At 30.5% G+C, this 21,678-nt stretch overlaps 5 long non-coding RNA genes across 10 annotated transcripts; 3 read left to right on the top strand and 2 right to left on the bottom strand.

The window, feature by feature from the left end:
* Positions 1–3,592: 3,592 nt before the first annotated feature.
* Positions 3,593–6,637, bottom strand: LOC121122677 (uncharacterized). Its single transcript, XR_005865834.2, has 2 exons — positions 4,919–6,637; positions 3,593–4,165 (listed from the first exon to the last, which is right to left on the bottom strand). It is a non-coding gene; the product is annotated as an uncharacterized lncRNA (long non-coding RNA).
* Positions 6,638–7,552: 915 nt separating this feature from the next.
* On the top strand, positions 7,553–9,312 carry LOC121122676 (uncharacterized). 6 transcript variants are annotated; one of them, XR_011781384.1, is made up of 4 exons: positions 7,553–8,110; positions 8,176–8,925; positions 8,984–9,095; positions 9,156–9,312. It is a non-coding gene; the product is annotated as an uncharacterized lncRNA (long non-coding RNA). The 6 variants fall into 6 exon arrangements; XR_005865832.2 differs by lacking the exon at positions 9,156–9,312 and having other exon boundaries at positions 8,176–8,444; positions 8,509–8,610; positions 8,694–9,016; XR_005865830.2 differs by having other exon boundaries at positions 8,176–9,095.
* Positions 9,313–10,591: 1,279 nt separating this feature from the next.
* Positions 10,592–11,911, top strand: LOC121122675 (uncharacterized). Its single transcript, XR_005865827.2, has 4 exons — positions 10,592–10,728; positions 10,791–11,273; positions 11,341–11,626; positions 11,694–11,911. It is a non-coding gene; the product is annotated as an uncharacterized lncRNA (long non-coding RNA).
* Positions 11,912–13,918: 2,007 nt separating this feature from the next.
* On the top strand, positions 13,919–16,826 carry LOC139906109 (uncharacterized). Its single transcript, XR_011781385.1, has 3 exons — positions 13,919–16,434; positions 16,487–16,626; positions 16,689–16,826. It is a non-coding gene; the product is annotated as an uncharacterized lncRNA (long non-coding RNA).
* Positions 16,827–18,791: 1,965 nt separating this feature from the next.
* On the bottom strand, positions 18,792–21,093 carry LOC139906110 (uncharacterized). Its single transcript, XR_011781386.1, has 2 exons — positions 20,927–21,093; positions 18,792–20,847 (listed from the first exon to the last, which is right to left on the bottom strand). It is a non-coding gene; the product is annotated as an uncharacterized lncRNA (long non-coding RNA).
* Positions 21,094–21,678: the final 585 nt, after the last annotated feature.

Here is a 21,678-nt window from a genome sequence, read left to right on the forward strand (position 1 = left end):
GGATTCAAGATGTCGGGGTTAAATCATACTAATATAAAAGGTTGCGTGAACAATATACTATAGCTTCCACCACAATTGTTTTGACAACAAACAATAGTCATCATGGAACAAGCAAAGAGAGACGCCATCCTCGAATTGGCTCGCGCGGGACACAAGCCTACATATTTCTTCAATCGAATAATGACATTTTAAACATTTTATATACGACAGATTTTGTAAGTCATAGGTCTCCTTAATTTTTTCGAGAATGAACTTAGAAAAAACAGCTCGTGGATTTCTCGAATTGATTAAGAATTTCTGGGAATTATTATCCTAGGACTACTGAGCCCTCCTCTTGAAACATTGTTCAGATAGTCTTCTTTATTCTCAAATATTTGTAGAATTGGTGATTCCATGTAATCTATTCGTATTTTGTCTTTTGAAATTCACATGTCTAGAAAACTAGAGCATTTTTTTTCTTTGAAATGGAGTATGAAGTATATCCACAGATAAAAAATACCAAATTTTTGACGTTAAAATCTAGAATAACATATTGGAATATATATCCCTAGCAGATAACATGATGAGTTCAAGCGAAGCACCGCTGTAGAATTGACATTATCCGTTGGCTAAGATTGAAAATCTAGAAGGAGGAACAAACAGTTATTTAAGGGGCAGATATTGAAAAACTCCATTGTATTGATATTTCACTCGATTTCTTACAGAAAGGAGAACTTTAATGATATTGTTGTTTGATATAGAATATTTTTGGGGTAGCATTGAAACTCATATACAAGCTTGTAGCTTCAACTAAACTAAATCTTCAGAGGTCTGGAAGATTAAGAGAGAGTTCATACTGAAATTGAATTATGTCATCTGAGATCCAATTCTCTCAGCAATCCTCCTAAGATTGCAAGGTATTCTCAAATACTGAAAAAATAGTGGAACCCATGTAAGAGTCTCATGCTCAAGGATTTTCTTTTTTCTCATTATAACAATGTTTAAATAGAGCCTGGGTAATAGTAACCATTAGACAATTGCCTATCATCAAATCCTGTAGTGTATTATTTATTCAAAGGAGTGAAATTAAGTCCTTGGCTTCTACAACATAAATTCAGAAGAAATATTTATTATATTTCACGTAAAAAAAACTTAAATTGATCACACCCATAACTTATGAGTAACAATCACCATCATCAATCCAAGAAGCTCAAAAAGTAAAAAACTGTTTTCCATTGAATTAAGTATCTTCTGGTAAGAATTAAATGACGTAACGGCTCACTCGAACATAACGAATGAATTGACTAATTACTTTCAATTTCCTACCTATGGTGAAACTCTAATTAGTTATACAATGGTAAAGTTCAAAACAACCACATAAAAGAAAACTCGCTATAAAGAGTTTCACTATAAAAAGCACGCCAAAAAAATCCTCGCTGAAAAAAGTGAGCCCAAAAAAAAATTCGAAAAAAAATTCGCTATAATGTTTTACAACCGTTTGAGAGATCTAAAGAGGTGTCTTCCAAATTCCTAATTTTTTTACAATTTCAGTGGAGTTTTTATTTATTTTGAATTTTTTCTTGATTCAAATCAAGTTTTTTAGTTAAAAGTTTTTTAATATATTCTTATAGTTCTGGAGAATTAAAAAAAAATGAACTTTTATTTTTGATTAAAATAAGATTTTGAATAAATATTAATTATAGTATGTTTTCTTGTACATCTTTTGACGTCATTTTTGGTAAAATCGATCCACTATGAGAGTAATTGAATTAAGTATCTTCTCGTAAGAATTAATATTACATAACGACTCACTCGAACATAGAGAATGATCGACCTATTATTTTCTATGACGAAACTCTAATTAATTATGCAATGGTAAAGTTCAAAAGAATCACATAAGAGAAACCTCGCTATAAGAAGTTTCGCTACAAAAAGCACGCCAAAAAAATCCTCGCTGAAAAAAAGTGCGCCCAAATAAATATTAAAAAACAAAAATCGCTATAATGTATGGCAACCGTTTAGGAGATCTAAAGATGTCAGAGATTCGGGAAAATATTACATAAATTGAGCATAGAAAATGGTCTTATTTTTTATAAGGACAGGCTGAAACAGGTATTCCTGTCAAATTAAGGACTGATCAAGGACCTCAATTCAATTCCAAAGCCTTTCAAGCCTTTCTAAACTAAGTGGGGAGTAACGTGGGGACCATCATCATCTCATTATCCACAAAGTAATGGACACGCAGAGTCTATGGCGAAGGCAATGAAAACGCTTCTTGATAAGGTTGGAGGAAGATTAAAGTCCGACGAGTTTATTCATGGAACCCTAGAATTCAGAAATACGCCGACAGAAGACGGAAAGTCAACTAATTATATTTTATATGGTCATCAAGTAAGATCATGCATATCTGTCCATTGGAAATGTTACGTTCCAAAGTTAGAATACAGGAAAGAAGAATATAGAACTAATTTAAAAATTATGCGGAGAAGATTAGTTATAATAAGAAGATATTTACAGGAAATTAGCGTTGGAGAGAGTGTGGTCGTGATGGTCAGATCATGAAGAATTATTGCTAAAGGAAACGATCGAAAATATAAAGTTTAATTGGATTCAGGACAAAGGTTATGGACAAATAGACGTTTCCTAAAAATTAAAAAGGGGGAAATTGAGTGTTGGAGTGAAGCCAAAAATGAGCTTGGAGTGAGAAGATCTTAGAAAATTCGAAAGATTTTCGAATTGAAGAAAAAGATGGTGTGGTATTAGATATGTATCAACTTAGTTTATTTAAGATGTAACATGTTCATGTAAATCTAAAGTATTTTGTGTGATGTACATATGTATTATTCTAGCATAAAGTTATAACAAACTCAAAAATTCAGTGTTTTTTTTTTTTTTCAAGTTTTTGTCTTTAAATGTTGCATGATATGTTAATTTTTGTTTCTATTCCATGTTTTTGATAAAATTTTAGTGTCTTTTTTTTTTAGCAGACGTTTGTATGTTCATGTACATATATGTTGATTTCGATAATTTTCGTTTTTTATTGTGCTACTATTAAACTGAAGTATAGATAAGCAATTTGGTTATTTTTTCGAGATCATTATTCTCCGTAACTTTTTTGTTTTTGCAAGTAAAAAAAAATATTTGCAGGTGTGTGTTTCCCTTTACATTGCCAATAAATACTTCTTTTTCGCAAAGTTAATACAAAAAAATTGTTGATTTTTTTGCAAATGTTTTTTATAGTAATAATCATTGCATATTTTAATTTAAAAAATCAAAGGGAACATCAATTTCAACCAAAAATAAACAATAACGCCGTAAAAACCTCTTTTATTTTTATATTACCAGGGGCGTCCGCAGGATTATATTTTTGGGGCTTGATTTTTGAATTTTTTTGAAAAAAAAATTGAAAAAAAAAAAAAAAATTGAAAAATTTTAATTTTTAAGAAAAAACTATTGAAATATTTTATTTTTTGGAAAAAAATTGAAAAATACATAGTTATTCTCAAAATATTAAAAAATTTTGGAAAAAAAAATCAAAAAAAAAAATCAAGATCTGTTCATAAAAAATTAATTTTTTGTCATGTATTTTATGAATAACATAATAAATCTAACGTCTTATAAAAGTAACTTTATTAGTACATTGCTCCTTTAACTGATTTCCTTGCAAGTACAACAGGGTGGACAAGGTAAATCCGGAATAAGCCTAACGGCTAATTATGAGACTTGTATAAGAAATACAAAGATAATTTTTTTACATTTGAAAGCCACATTAAATGAAAAATGATTATTTATAATGAAAGCTTTCGTTCTCGATCACAATCTGTAAATGGCGCCTGAATGTCTTGGATGCCTTTTTTACCTCGCGCGGATCCATGTCCTTCATTGTATAGACGATGTAGGCCCTGGAGGCCTCAACTAAGGCATAATTATTCTTGCAGGCAATCCTCTCTACCCTGCCCCACAAGCAAAAACCATAGGGATTTAGGGGCCGGGCTGTTGGCTGGCCAATAAAATGGGGTCCAAAATCTGGCACATTTTGTACTAAGAGCTCTAGGACAATCTTGGCCTTAGCAGGTGTTGAGTCTTGTTGGAATGTATATGGCTTACCATCAGTGACTTCATTCATCAATGGGATGAATATGTCCTTGAAAACATCCTGGTAGACCTCCTTGGTCACTTTCTGGTCCTGTTTGGGCCAAAAATAATCATAATTAATACAATTTTTTTTTATTTAAAACTAATGAAGCTTAAACATTTTTCTATTCATTACTGAAAAAAATATAAAAGTTGATCGTCATAATCAGTTTTTACGAGATGGACCAATTTTTGGTCGCTAAAAAATAATAGGAATATATTTTTTATCTTCAAATTGGCTTCGACTTTTTGTGCCAAAAATAACCTTTCTAATTGATAAATAAAAATAACCTTTCTATTTAAAAATTTTTCTAAGTTTAAACATAAACATTTCATTTATTTTAGTTTATTTAAATCAAAATATGTATGTAGAAATAACACTTTAGTGATATTAATGAAATTTTGTATGTGTTTTAAATGTAGAATCGAACATGCCCTGATATTAAAAAAGGAAAAGAAAAGTATATATGTATATAGAGTTGTATAAGAACGCTATATAAAAATAAATAAAATATCGCAGGCGTTTGATCAACTCATATTTTATACAACACTATATTTAAAAATCCAATTAATATAAATCCTCGGTATGTTAAAAAATCCCTAATATTAACATTGTCACCCTGACAATTTAAAGAATGTTCGAAAAGAGAACAGCTTCGCTGTCATAATGTTCACTAAATTAGCTGCGAGTATCTTTAAGATGATTGAAAGAAACCCAAATCATATCATGTATCTAGCTATGATAGAGACAGGAATTACAATGATGTAGATCTTCAATTCTACTCTGAGTCCAACTAGGACTTACATTTATAACTTTGCATTAAATCATCAGTGTTACTCATTCACACATTTGTGATTGTTTTATACTCATTGTTCTCACTTTAAAAACCAAAAACATCTAAGTATTCAGTAAATACATGTGATGTGTTGCATCTTTTTTGATTCACGAAACCTTTGGACTCGTGTAGGTATGAATTTCAAGTAATAATATTTAATAGGATAGGAGAGCCGAGAGAAGATTTGGAATTGTGTGGAAATACATTTAATTCATAGTGATTGGGATGGATCTTTCGTACAAAGTATTCAGATATATCCACCGATCCTTCCCGTTCCTAGGAATTCATATTTTTCCATTTGGATATCCAATACGTCTTCTGATCCTCTCTTCAACTTCATGTTCAAAAGGATCTTGCCACTTTGTGCCTCACTCAGACTCAGTGGATCTCATCTCTTTTAATGTTTGAAGCCATCATTGTGAAGATGCCCTTTTACATCAAGCTCTGTGATTGTGACTTCTGACCTCGTGAATCATGGCCTCTGCTCAAGAATATATAAATTCATCCAGATCTTCTACGGAATCATCGTATAATTCTACATATAAGAACTGTGGAGTTCCATAAAACGATAGAATAATCGACTGAAAGATCCAGTGAACATGGATAATTCTCATCCTCCACCCACTGCTCCTTCATTGAAACTAACTCTTGTATTCAATCCTCCTAAACGCTGCTTAAAATTCTACTTTAAGTAAACTCTTTCATTGATAAGAGTGCTTAAGTGTACTCAATGCATATAACGCACGAATCACTACTGAATAGTCTCTATCACAAATATCAATTCCATTTATAAGTTTAAGAGTAGTGATTTTCACGTCGTTATGATCCAGGATGTGTTAGAAGAAGAGGCATTGGCTGTGGCGAGGCAAACTACTGAGAGGATTCGGGAAGGCACCCAAAGATCAGGTCGTAGGAGAGCATGAGGAAAACTGTAAAGTTCATTACAGTTTGAGCAATCTGAATCGGAATAGAAAGATGAAAACGATGTTCTTCGTCTCTTTGTGAACTTTATTGATTCTCCAAAGAATACGAAACAATCTGTATTATGTAGTCACTCAAAGAACTCGAATCCTCATAGTTGTATATCTAAAACTATGAATTCATACCTCCAATGGATCTCAAGCCAAGTTATGAGAACAATAACAAGTGATTTAGAGGCTCTTTCAACGAATATTTAAGTGAATTTTTCTAATATGACTGAACATATAACTTCATTTGTAATAATTGTCTTAAGCTGTATTTATTGAAGAAAATCAATATTACAAATAAAATATCATCAATATCCTGATTTTGATCATTATTTTCTGCATATCAAATCCATCTTTTACTCCAGGACTTAAACTTTAAAAACAAATGAGTGTATCTGACTCACTTTTTAGGTTATAACTTAATTGAGATTTTTTCCTCAGACATTCAAAGTAAAAGATGTCTTAATCTGCATATGTATGTTATAAAAAAAGTGACGTCACTTTTTAAATGCTAAATTTAATTGATGAAACATATTATACATAATTTAAAAAAATACAATTCAAGCTCTTTGTATATAAAGGAGACTGGTAATATTGCACATATACCATTCTAATAATGATATTAAATAAAATAATCATTGTCCATCAATTTATGCAAAAAAATAAACCTTAATATCAGTATCAAATGAAGTTAATAACGATTTAGATCAAATATGCATAGAAAAAACCCCGTCCACTTTTAATTTAAAAAGTGGCTAAACTTTCTCCAATCATAACCTTTTTATTGATTAATAGTAAATTAATCAATAAGTGGTTGGTCAGAGACGTGTATGGTAACTATTCTGTACCTCTAATTCATTTTATGTGTAGAATAAATGTCAATTGCCTCAATTCACGGCCTTAATAATTTGATTGAAACTATTTGAACATAATTGTATATTTACCAAAGCTGTCATCATTATTCCGGAAGAGATAACAATAAGTATACTAGTACGTGAAAAGCAAAGATTAACACTAAGGAGTTGTTGTGGAGTTACAAACGAAGTCCCTGTTGGACTCTGAGTAGAATTGGGGATCGACATAGTTTTAATTTCTGCTTATATTATTGCTAGATACCGAGTGGGATTTTGGTTTATTCCTTCATCTTATAGCTGTTCACAGCTAATTTGATTAAACTTCAATACAGGTTTGCTCAAGATTTTGAAAATTTACTCGAGATGATTTTTTTTTTTTTAAATTACTAAAATTTAATATTATTTGATCTAATTTTATTTATGAAAATTTTACAGGGGGTTTGGTAGGACTTTGGTCGAAGTTTTTGAATACTTTTAGAAGAAAAAAAAAAAGTAGAAAACAAAAATTCCATCGTTTCGGTGGATGTCCCTCCTGATGTACTGATAAACAGTGATCAGTTCTCAATGTAGTGGACTCGAAACTCAACTGTTTCTTCATTCTAAAAATCTTTAAATCTTTAAATCTCCCCCTCTCAACACATTCATGACGATGAATGTAAATGTATGAACCCTTTACAGAAATTACATTTTCTTTTCTCCTTTTTGATCTGAACGTCTACGTTTACACAATTACATTTTCTTTTCTTTAAAAACAGGGTAACAATTTCAACAGGGCAACTCGTCTGATTTTCTCATCTTCTTTTACATAGATTTTCATTGGATCAAGTTTCTCTGACTCATTCAAAACATGAGGAAACTCTGGAAAAATGGACTCGACATTCATAATTTGCGGGTCCCTCAAAGAGTTTTGGTTACAGAATTACATATAATTGTTTCTAGAAAATATTTTGGAATAACGTTAAGTGACGCTAAATCATGCCACGAAAGTGATCTTGTAAATCTGGAGTGATGAATGCCGTAATTAATTTCATTTTCTTTCTTCCATATTTCAGGGATATTTTCACTTGCACCTGTATTCGGGAGTGCTCTCATATATTGTAAGACGGGGAGTGGAGTGCTTAATGGATGATGTACTATTAACAATGCTTGAGGCTGTTTCTACAGGGCTAGAATTTCTCGTTGTCCTTGAGTGAGATTTGGATTCTGAATCATAATTCTGATCATCTACAAAAAACAAAAAAACATGACTTGTTCTCACACATTTTGTTACATGTGCTGTTTCGGAATCTACACTCGGAGCGGTGGTGGTTGTCTCTTCTGCAACTGAAACATCTACCATGTAAATCTCGCATTAGTCTAGGAACTGTCTTTTTAATGCTATTGACCTTTTGTCCTTTCTTGTAGGCTGACAAGGCATTAATATTAATGTAAACCAATGTATCTTGGAGAACGTCTGCAGACTCCCATGCAGTGGCTACATTTACAAGTCATAGCTAATGAGTTCTCATACTATCGGGAGGAGCACAAGCTCCAATCACGCAACATGTTGGGGTTGTGATTTTTAATGATAAATTCAACTTGGTGAACTCATATGAACTTTGCACAATTGTTAGTGGTTGTAATTTTATATCAACATCACGTGCTTTGCTTTTTTAAGCAACTCTTCCATTTCGGTATCATATTTCAAAACCGAAAAAATGTATACATTTCAAAATCAAAGTAAATTATTTATTAAAGGTTTTTCTAACTTAAATGTTCAGAATATTATCAAACTGATGAATTCGTTCTTCAAAAATTAAGTATCAACTTCAGTTCCTGTTTGTACCAAATCATTATACAGTAAGTTTCATACAAATAATTAATTCATATCAAATATTATTCTTCGATTAATCTTTGGATACTAATGCCATTAATTCATAAAGTCAGAAGAGTCGAGTGTATTTGCGCAATGAGTCAAATGGATTGGAGTCGTATAATATAAATGTTTGGATTCAGAGCCAAGATCACAATATATTATTCCAAACTGAAACTATTAATTAAGAATAATTTTTTAGATGTGCGTAGTTATAATGAAATTGTTTATATTTATTTAGTATTACAAGGACTGAGAATTCAAATTTAATTTCGAAAGTATGATTTCAATAGTTTTTTCAGGTTGGATCCTGCCTTCCTAATCTGCAGCTATTTTAAAATTTGTATTTTCCAATCATAGACAAATATACATATCATCTGTGCTTCAAACCTACTCCGTGAGTAAATACATATGACTCTGCAGACTCCCGCCTCACTCATCAGCCATAATTATAACTTCATGGGAATTAAACGTACCTAGTTCATAAAAATAAACATTATTTTCATCCTTTTTTTTTCTTATGGGAATATAGAAAATCGATACAGTCTCAATGAGGTTTACAATTCGTCTTATTTCGGAACCAAATATAGTTATCCCAATGAATGAATTACATTATTAATGCAACATTAATGGAAGAATATTTCATATTATTTGACTAATAGTAAATTTGTAGGCTGACAAGGCATTAATATTATAACTGTCATCCAATCTATCTTGGAAAACGCCTGCAGACTCTCATGCAGTGGCTACATTTACAAGCCTTCTTTCAAATTGTGTAAGATAAAGAGCATTTTTATGTTACAAGTTATGACTTTCAATTATTAAATGAGATATTTTTAAACTTTATGAATATCTTCTTCTTGAGGCCATGAATAAAAAGCACCTATTTTCAATTTTAATTATATATCACTATTTTTGGTTTTTGTTTGTTTCTTAGAAATATGTTTGAAATACAAATATTTATATTATAATTTGTCCATTTAAAAAAAAAAAATTTTTATGTGGCAAAAGTACATGGATTCAGGGTGGGCTCTATTTTATAGGAATTTCATTTTCTATCAAATCATTCTTTGGATTTAAAAACGGTAATAAAACGGTGGATACATGCACCCTTGACCTATTACTAGGAGATTATCATTGATTTCACTCCAACGCAAATTGGAACATTAAATAACAAACTCATTTCATGGCTATCCTGCTCTCAATTGATCCCTTTTTGCTAAAGTTCATTAAAACTTTTTGTTTCACCAAAAAGTGGTTTGAATAAATAGATAGTGTAAAAAAAAATTCTCGAGTAATTACTTATGTATGTATTTTGGAGTAGTTCATAATATGTCAATGCAATTTTTGCTTTTAAATAGTTATCATTGATCAAGTCTTTTACTTAACATTACATTCAAATACCGAACAATTAGAGATTGGATAATATATTTTTTGAATAGATAGATATTTCTGCTCTCTTTATACTTTTGTAACAAAACCAAACTTCCTTCTCATATATTCGACATTACATCATATATTGATAAATTAATAGGTCTATAAATATTTTATAATATAATTGGAGTCAAGGCAGAGGAGTTAAAAAAAAAAATTAGTATCTATATCATTTTTTCTCGAACATGTCTGTCGAAGTTATAAAAACCTTCTAAGAAATTCAAGGACATATTTTCATGAGAGGATAAGGGATAAATACTTAATTAATCATAAAATGTGAAAATTACTCATTTTAAAGTTTAGAAATTGGATCTTGTATTCATGTCAATAAAATTATTAATAAAGACTTCTTTAGAAACACAAATGACTTCAGATCCTATCATCATTTGAAGTCATTAATTAAATTTGCTAACATCATTGAAAAGTTTTACTTGAAACTATACAGATTTTTCCTTCTCTTATTAGGTTTATTATGGAAAAAAAAAGGAAAACTTGCTTGAGCCGAATCATATTCTAGAGAGTTAAAGCCTTCAACAATGAGAACACGCAAAATAACAGTTTTCTTATACAACGGGGAATTATTTAATTATCTCCCATTCCACTGTTCTTCACAAAGTAGGAACATCTAAGAATCTTCCCCAGGATAGCTTCTTCTTGGGATTCTGAAAGAGGTAAGTATCGAGAAATCTCTACAATTTATATAATTTCTCATTTTCTGCTCTTCTATCAATAGACAACTCCCCTCAATTTACATTCTGGAACTCCAATCACAGTTGGTAGACTGTGCTGGGCTTAGCCCGTTGTTTTGCGAATGGAGTAGTGATCTTTTCAATACATCCCAGATCCCAGCTTTTGATTTTTTGGAGGAGTGTCTTGATTGTTTTTAGTTTTACTGGAGATTCTTGTGATGGGAAGAACTACGAACTTATTGAGTCCTGTTGGTATCTCCGACTTTACTATAAACTCCAATTCATCCTTTAGGGCTTTCCTAGCAGTAAGTTGATGAACTCGTCTGATTTTCTCATCTTCTTTTACATAGATTTTCATTGGATCAAGTTTCTCTGACTCATTCAAAACATGAGGAAACTCTGGAAAAATGGACTCGACATTCATAATTTGCGGGTCCCTCAAAGAGTTTTGGTTACAGAATTACATATAATTGTTTCTAGAAAATATTTTGGAATAACGTTAAGTGACGCTAAATCATGCCACGAAAGTGATCTTGTAAATCTGGAGTGATGAATGCCGTAATTAATTTCATTTTCTTCTTCCATATATTTCAGGGATATTTTCACTTGCACCTGTATTCGGGAGTGCTCTCATATATTGTAAGACGGGGAGTGGAGTGCTTAATGGATGATGTACTATTAACAATGCTTGAGGCTGTTTCTACAGGGCTAGAATTTCTCGTTGTCCTTGAGTGAGATTTGGATTCTGAATCATAATTCTGATCATCTACAAAAAACAAAAAACATGACTTGTTCTCACACATTTTGTTACATGTGCTGTTTCGGAATCTACACTCGGAGCGGTGGTGGTTGTCTCTTCTGCAACTGAAACATCTACCATGTAAATCTTGCGCATTAGTCTAGGAACTGTCTTTTTAATGCTATTGACCTTTTGTCCTTTCTTGTAGGCTGACAAGGCATTAATATTAATGTAAACCAATGTATCTTGGAGAACGTCTGCAGACTCCCATGCAGTGGCTACATTTACAAGTCATAGCTAATGAGTTCTCATAGCTGGAAATCTATCACAATTTACTTGGTAATCTGAGAAGGGTTCGGTTCGAAATTTTATATATCTTTTCATCATTTATTTTAATAATAAAAATTAAATTTTTAAAGATAAAAGATACCAACTATTTATTCAAGAGTTAATTCGGCTAACTTTTTTATTCGTCTTTTGCTGGGTGGATTATTCATTGTCTAATCCGTATTTATTTATGGAGCTCAACACGGATATTTTTCTATAATTTTTTTTTAATTGAAGTATTTGTTTACCAACAAAATTAAACGAAAAGTATTTCCAGACCAGTAATAAAACAATGTTCTTAATTTCTAGTAAATTCAATATTTTTTTTAGAAATCATCATCATACACAAAAGAGAGTTTCAATCACCTTATCCTGCATCAATTTGATGTCTTTGACTTCCAGAACGCCAAGAGTGATTAAATTAAATTTGTTAAACACAGTGTTGTATTTTAACTCCAAAGATGTCACAGATCCGTGATGATTATTGTAAGCAGTGTCTTCGACCTATGCCTTGATGGAATAGTACAAAGGATTAAGATTGGGACTGCTGGGATGCAACATGTTCTTGGACACATTCAGAAGAAGTTTGGCTATAGACAACTTCTTCTATTTCTTGGGCGTCATAATCAGATGTAAACAACGTGATTCAAAATAATTCATAAGGTGACGCTGTATGATAGGTCCCTAGAATACTGAATATATATAATATTGAATATAATATATTCATTAAGAAAGACTAAATACTATTTAATTTCATGATACAGAAAATAGATATTTCATTAATAACAGTAACGATAAAATGCAATGCATTACTCTTTATTTCGATACAAAGTACAATTTAAAATCACAATTAATAGTTTCTAAGTTAAGATAAAATTAGAAATATTATTATTTTTGTGAATTAATAAAAAAATAATTTGTAAAATTATTCTTACATGTTATAAATTTGAGCCCTTTAAACTTTTAATATTGAGAACATTTAGAATTCCTCATTAATAACAAGACATGTTAAAGTGAAGCATCTATTTTTCCATTATGAAAAAACAAAATAGGGTGGACATAGCTTAATCTACAACAGGATAAATTATTCTCTTGAACTCATTGTTCTTTGGTTCGATCATACTTAGCTGTAATGCGTGTTTTCTTATATTTAGAGTTGAGTGGTTTGTAATGAAAAATACTACCTTTAAAAAAAAAAAAGTTAACGGTTGTATTATTATGTATCTATGTTATCTACAGCCTTGAATCTTGGACAAGTTGTAACTTATTGTATAAATTAATATTTTCAACAATGCATATATATATAAGTTGTAATCACGATTGCGTGTGTTCATAAATGCTTAGAAGCTATTTGAGAATTATAAGGACAAAGGATTTGTTGGATCGGAAACGTAGTAATTCCTTTCTATATCCTTACTTGATACGGAGTACAACTTGTATTTGTTTCCTTCACGGGTGATTGCAGCTAATTTCAAAAAATCTTATTAGAGAAGCTAAACTCCTCTTTACATTTTTAAAATGGTCTTCGTTGGTTATCCTGTTAATTTTCGTTTTTTTCTACATACCAAAAATGCTAACGACAGGATATTAACAAAATGAATTAGAGTCAAATAAAAGAGGGAGAAAAATCGTTTAATACGTTTCAAGCATTTTTCTATAACATCAGACATTTTGGACTTAAATATCATGAGCCAAAAATTCCTTCAAAGTATACTTTTTGTAGGAATTAAATCCAAATTTATTGTATGTTTGTAAACTTTTTGCTCCAAAGTTGAAAATAAAATTTATACACTGACAATTAGCACGCCATAGTCTTTATGTGATTAAAATAATGCAATCAATCTTCTCCTGGGTAAAAGAAGAGTAATGAATAAATATGCTACATATTCAAGCATCCCTATTATTATAAATGATTATATATATGTACTCAGTCCTGGTACTTTTACATTATTTTCTACTAGTAAGAGAAGGGGGGGGGGGATAAATATCTTATTAAAAAATAAATTTTCTCGATTGCTAACAGTAATAGAGAAGATTATGGGCAGAAAAGTCCCGTGCTGCACAAAGAAAAGAAAAGTGCTGCAAACATTTTTTTGGCTTTTTTTTTTAAATTATTATTTTTTTATTCTCTTAAATTAATATAATATAAACTATATATCATATGTGGTTCGTGAACACATAAACAAGCTGGAATGATTTTCTCCAAATTGAGTGTAATTTACATGTGTATTTTTCGACAAATGATCGTCAATTCTATAAACAAATTATTTTTATTAACTTTTTGGAGGCGTCGCAAATTGTACTCAAAGTAGCCAAAATAGTTCGTCACAATAAAATTATGTTAACTTGATACGTTGTATCTAAAACGGGTATTAGTATGTAGTCAGGTGTACAACACTAGGTCTTCTTCCGATTTTACTTAGTTCAGCCATCGGCAAATACTCATTACCTCAAAACATAGCTTTTTTAATCGAACTATACGGATATGGAACAGCCTCCCCAAAGAGGTGAGAAGAACGTCTTCACTTTACGGTTTTAAGTGACTTTTAAAAAATAATCAGCATCTACTTTAATTCCACACCACATTATATCATTTCATCTTACCATATTATTTCATTAGATTTTATCATATTGTGTTATTATATAATATAATGAGTCGACAATATTGGGATTTTTTTAGCCACTAGTTGAAACCAAACAAATAAATAAATTATTCGTATTAACCTTTTGGAGACGTCGTGTATTGTACGTAAAGTATTGATTGTCAAAATAGTATGTTAATATTGGGGCCAATATAGTGTAAGTGTCTTTTATTTTGAGGAAGTATCAAATTTGTGTCTAAGATGTTTTTTATTTAGTTTTTTTTTTTTTATAGAAAAGACAATTCTTGCAAATTTTTGGTTCCTTTTTTGAAATAAATCTCTGCTTTTAAGTATCTTTTATTGGGAAAAAATCGATTATTCTTTTATTATTAAATATTATTTGTTATGTCACCAGTAGGTAGCTGTATAATAATTGGACAAACCGTTCTAATTCCAGTTTTTTTATAAATTCATAAAATGTTCAGTTCTATTAGTTATAATTTTAATTGAAAAATTTATAGTATTTGTGATGTATATAATGCAATATTCTTTAGATCAGGGAATCTCAAACTTTTTAAAGTAATGTACTACTTGTAAAATATTTATTTCAGCTAACGTAAATAGTTTAAACGTGAAGCACTGTTTTATCACTGTATGTTTTACTAAACTTTGAACCCTATATTATGTCATGTCATATGACATAAGTATGTATGAAGCATGGGTAAGCGTACCCCCATTTGAGAACCACTGCTTTAGATGGTAAATCTATAACGAGTGTATATTTTTTTACCATTATGATCAAGATGAGTAATTAATTTTTGACAAATGTTAATTAGCTCATTATATTTGATTTGAAAAAACACATCGGCGAAATTTAAATTTCTTAAATCAAATAAAGGTTCTAAATTATAGGTAAAATACTTAAGGTAAATAAAATCATTCTACAAATTTGAATAATTACCCTAAAATTGACACTATGCATATTTATCTATGATTTAGAGTTGCAAATTTTAAATATAGCTGCAGATTCGGAGCCAGGATCTTAAATTATAAGCTCAAAAAACTATTAAAACCATACTCTAGAAATCAAATTTAAATTCTGAGTCCTTATAATAGTAAAGAAACATAAATCATTTCATTATAAGTACACACATCTAAAAATAAATTATTCATAAATTTTTGAATTTAATAATATGTAATTTATCTTAAAAATAGTGAATAAATAATATGACAATGATAGTGTCCGAGTATATAAGATAAATAGGGGTTGGTACTACTGACTTATTTGGCTACTAACAGATGATTTTGTTCTTTATTTCTGTTTCTTTTCGGAGGAAAGGTTGCGTGATACAATAAAGATAACGACATGATAGTTAAGGGTGATAATTTTGGTAAGAATAGAAAAGCGTGCGAGGAGAAGAGAAGAAATACTTATGGCATCATCTTCTTCTATCAATCAAGAACGTGATCATTCCCGCCTTTATTATTCAATATTAATATAATATTATATGCTGATAGTCGATAAAGAACTGAATAAAATGCCTAAAATAACGTCGCATTCTGTCTGGATTTCTGAAAATGGAGCCCCAGGAATTTGGAAAATACTTAAAGGATGAGAAACAAATGGCTTGTCGGATTTATTGATATAAATGTGCCTTTAGTCCCCTGTCTAGAATTACACGCCACTCATTATCCTCATCTCATATCAAGAGTATGGATATTCATCTATAAAATCAAGTTAATGATGAATACATCAAGCAGAACTTTAACTCTTATCTCACAAAGATGCTTATTGCATGTAATATAACCTTATCCATTGCTAATCATCTACGTTCAAAAAATATCTGGAGAAATACACGGGTAAACCTATCCCTTCCTGAGGAACCATCATTAAATTAATGGAGGATGTTGTTACTGATGCCATTTATAGAAATACATATAGAAATGTTTAGAGTCATCCACACCAAATGACGATCAAGTTATCAGTAAAAAGTATTTACTAATATCGAAATGGAACTCTGAATTTTGTACTATCTCACAGTAAGTATTCAATTTTTTTTAAATTTAACCATAAAATATGATTCTATTTTAGCTAAACATATCAAGAATTATGATACACAACTCATTAAATGGCAAAAACAACTGCTTAAATGGTCACAACAACGGGGGTAGTAGCTTTGGATGGTTCGCAACTAGTTTGTCTGACATTAGTTTCTTCACTTAAAGACTTGGGTATGATCATTAGGTTTTCCAATATTACATAGTCAATAAATATTACTTTTTTATCACTGAAGGATTAGCTATGGTTGATAAGCTCCAACAAAAGGTGTTCAGAAAACTCATAAAAGGCATAACGGGTGGAAAATCTTTTTTGAGCTCTTAATAAAGAGTAATATCGCCGAACATTACTACATAATTAGCTTTTGCTCTAAATTTTTTTTATTTCTAACATTTTTATTTATTAGTATATTTATCTTTACTATTATTAATAATTAGTTAGATCTCATCGGTAGAATAACTATCCTGTGCACAATTGTATATAGCAACTTCATGATGAAAAAAGGGTGATTATCTTTTTGTAATCCGAACTCTTTTTGCTTAAACTCCACGTCTCGCTTGTGTTTTGCATTACTACATAATTAGCTTTTGCTCTAAATTTTTAAGATGTATTTATTTCTAACATTTTTATTTATTAGTATATTTATTGTCTAATTTTATGATTTTGACATTTACTTTATTATTAATAATTTCATGGTTAGATCTCATCGGTAGAAAACGATAATATACTATCCTGTGCATTAAACATTTTGTATATAAACTTTTCATACCATGATGAAAAAGGGGATTATCTTTTTAGCTTAAACTCCACGTCTCGCTTGTGTTTTGCAACCTAAAGTTATGACATATTTAATCTGGATAATTTATTTTTATTAGTTATATGATTCCCATTGTTTAATTTTGTATATTTAACATAAATGTATGATGATATATTTTTTAGTATGTAGATTATATCTAATTCTTTTTTAAACTTGGAACTTCAAATATATTTCTGAAATACTCTTTGCAAAGACTTTGACCATCGTTTTACATTAGCTATTATTCTGAGAATAAGGTTCATAATGAATTACAATTTCATGGAGTGTGACATTTTCAAAATTTCAAACAATGATAATGTCTTTTTTCCTCCTTCTCCTTGCAAAAAAACTTTAAATAAGGCGCAATAAATTCTGCAAAGGAAATTTTTATTGCAAGATTAGGGTAACTCCCCTTATTATGGTAAGATTTTTTAATGGCCTCACAGATTCTGTAAAAACTGGAAAAAAAAAAAAATATCAATTATACACTGTAGCAGTCCATCTTTTATTAAACATTTTGCGTAATAAATGACTTTCAGTTATTTTGAACTGCATCTCAAAGGTCAATCCTAATAAAATTTGGTTCTCTGAAGGACATCCAGTTTTTCCCTGATGAAGGAGACACATTTTTATCATAAATGACATATATTTTATTCATTTACATATACATACAAAAAAAATTATTGACTCCATACGTTACTTGGATAGTTCTAATTCGGAGAGAGATTTAACCGTCAATCAAACATGTATTCGAAGTATCATTTATAGGAGTAAAAGTTGAATATTGCAAACTTATCCGGCAAGGAATATAATATATACAATGAAAGGTACAACTTGTTATACTTTTTCAAATCGTCTTGTATAAAACACAGTTTCTTTGGGGGCAATGAATATATTTGAACTCATAGTAGCACCATTTTAATTGAGTATAACCTTTTTTCTATCCGCAGAGCATTGCGAAGAGCTCCAATTCATTGATTTTCATTTAAATTTTAGAGTTACTTCACCATGATAGATGTGTGTGAGCTAAATTAATTCATTATTGTCACTTCTTGATTCATCAAACTCCAGAATTTGCTTGTATAATATAACATTTGTTTTTGTTGTCGGTTTTCTTTTTATTCTAGGTGTATAAAGATAGCTTTAAAAAAATTGTGTTTTAGACTAAAGGTAAATATTCTTTATGTCTTCATAGTTTGAACACTATTATTTTCTTGTTTAAACTCTTCAGTTTAATATTTTTCCCATTGCTAGGGAAGAATGCCATGGGGTCTTTTAGATTTTTCACGGAAACACAAAACCTTTTTAGTAAGCTAATCTTAAATTAATAGGAATTTTAAGACAACTCTTGAAGTCGTTGTCATTTGCAGTTCTTGTTATGTTCTTTTTGTTATAGAAAGTATTTTTGCAAATTCATAGTAATTTTGAATCTTATTTGTAAGAACTATTATTCAAAATATTAAAGAAAATAGAATCTGCATCGATCGTTTCACTAGATAAAATGAGAAATTATAGAAATCGTAGAGATCTATCGATACTTACCTCATTCAGAATCCCGAGAACAAGCTATCCAGTGGAAGATTGTAAGACGTACATACTTTTTGAAGAACAATGGAATAAAAGATAAATTTAATATTCATATTCTTATTGATTGTATTTGACTTATGAGTTCTACTCATTACAATTTCCTATCGTTTGTCTATGTGTTTTTCTTTCTAAATGAGATGTTTTAATAAATAGCTTGTTCCTTTTACCGATGAACAGCATCTCATTTTTGTATGAATGGGTCTCAATATGCTGAAAATCCTCTCTTAGTCATAAGTTACAATAGGTGTGTTTCTGTCAATTGTCTCCTTAGAATTAGCTAGGTCTTGCTTATCGTTGTACGCTGGATTTTCTTCTAAAAATTCATTTAATTTTTGTTTAAATGGTTCTGGCTTCATATCGATGCGTAAATGTTTGATGCAAAGTCAAGATAACAAGTAAAAGGAGTCTTCCTTGAGATTCAATCAGCTGTGACACGATATGAAGGGAAAAAAGGATATAAATAATGACATTTGCTAGTATTATTCCGATATCGATCCCCAAAACCACTCTAAGTCCAACTAGGGCTTTGTATTATTTCTCCACAACAAATTTTAAGGGTTAAGCTCTGTCTTTTACGAGCAATCACGAACGTTCAAGAAGGTTTTGAATCTAATAGAATTTATTTAGGAAAGGATGCTCAATACTCGGGAATTACTGCTAAGGAAAATAAATTCGTTCTTTATACTACCCAAGGTCCTGTTGCTTTCAACCCCTGCTGGATGGGTTTGAGATTGAGCCTCTGAATACAAAGCCCCATTTTCCACTATAAACAAAGATAACTCGAGTTATAAATATGCTGCAGACATTTTAAAAATGGTTTTAGAATTTTGTAACATTTAGATTTAAAATACATAACGTATCCTTATCTTCACACCGAGGGCTTAAAACAGCTTTGAACCTTAAAAGTAACCAAAAATAACGAAAAATGTATGGTCTTTTTCTGAAGGCTATGAGAAAAAAAAGGTCATATTTGAAGTGGTAACGTGACAACAGACAAGTAAGTTAGCTAATGGATAGTGCTTTGTTCAGTATGCCAAGTTCCAAGTATCGACCGTGGAAAAACAGATCCCCACTACGTCTTGGCTGGCTAAGCCTTGCAAGGAGTCATTCCTCAGTGTTAATGAAGTTATATTGCGACTGCCCACATGAATTACACATACCCTTACCAAGGCCACTAAGTATAATACCAAAAAAAGTTCAAGATTTCTGCGAATTACGACCCACCTTTTCGACCAGCGTTTACTTGCACAGCCCATGAGATGGGGTATATAATTGAATATTGAAAGGGATCTTTAATGCTGGGTAATGATCTACTTTTTGAACCTGCGATTATTTGCAAAATCCGTATTATAGGATATCAAAATAAGTCCGTGATGCTCAGGGAAGTGGTGGGTAATGATCCACTATTTGGACCAATGGTTCACACGTACAATCGGGTCTTTTTTATAATATATTAGAAGGGATTCTTGATACTAAGGATAGTGATGGATATAGGTATTGCTCCTCTTAGGTACCAGCTGTCCAATACATGTTGGCCTAGGTATATTTTGCAAAATAGAGTTGAGTCTCTCGTGACAATTTCTTATCATACAATAGTTTGATTATGTAAACACTATATCTATTTAAATGGAAATATACCAGAGTATAAAATTGATCGGAATCAAATTGTATCATAATCCAATCCTTAACGACCAAATTGTTTAGCATTGAATTGTTTAATAATCAAATTACACACAATCATTTCACCTGACAATGTAAAGGAAGATAAAATTAACATTGACCACTCTATTGGAAATTTTATAATTTGATCGGGCATTTTGCACAATGTCCGCTTTGATGGGAATTTAGTACATTGTCCACTCTGACGTGCATTTTTCATATTCCTGGTAACACATTCATACACATTAAACAGACACTTAATTATTAATGAAACTTAACATACTTTAAGAAAAGTTTTGTGTTATGAGTTTGTTGTAAGACCATGGGGGCATGTTGCACGAACCATCAGCATCTGTAATTACATTGATATTTTTGGGTTAGTAATCGTATGTAATTTGTTTCGTCATTGTTTCGTCGTAGTTATCTTTTACTTCGCTTTCGTTATATTTTTTTCTTCGTCAGTTTCGTTTTAGTCATGATTTTTATTAAATTTTTGTCTTCGTCTCGTTTTCTTCATAAAATAAAAGTTTCGTTAACGAAATGATTTCGTCCCGTCAGGCTTGATGAAGTTAACACTTGTGCACAGAAACTATTATCATTAAACATATATATTTATGTTGATATTATTTTAGATTATTATTAACATAGATATTATTTAACATTTCTATTTAAAAAGAGACAACAAATCTATAATAACCAAACAAGTTTAAAAAATCAATCTTATATTTTATAAAACTGATTGCATAGTACGAAAATGAGTAATTAATTTGATACAATATAGTTATTATTAATGAAAATAGTATGTTATGGAAATAAAATTTAGTACTGACTAAATTGAAATAATTGTTATTATTTATTATATTGCTATTTTGATTTCAGAAAATATAAAGGCGTTCAGAAATGATGGTTAAATTGGATTTCAATTTTTTGAGGCACAACTCCACTTCTGAAAACCCTCTTTCAAATTTAATACTTCTAAGCTTCATTGTATCTATAGCATTTCTGAGCTTGTAAAGATTTTTACATGTTACATCAATGAGTAAGTCTGAAATCACTAGAGGGGAACTTCAATATGGGCCGGAGCCCAGTGTGCTGAAATGTGTACGTGATAGACTTCTTCATGGTCTTGGTGATCTATGGGACCACATTTTCCTTCAACACCAGCAAGTAGTCTGTTTCTCCT

This window comes from Lepeophtheirus salmonis, chromosome 8 (genome assembly GCF_016086655.4).
Source record: "Lepeophtheirus salmonis chromosome 8, UVic_Lsal_1.4, whole genome shotgun sequence".
Taxonomy (NCBI): domain Eukaryota; kingdom Metazoa; phylum Arthropoda; class Copepoda; order Siphonostomatoida; family Caligidae; genus Lepeophtheirus; species Lepeophtheirus salmonis.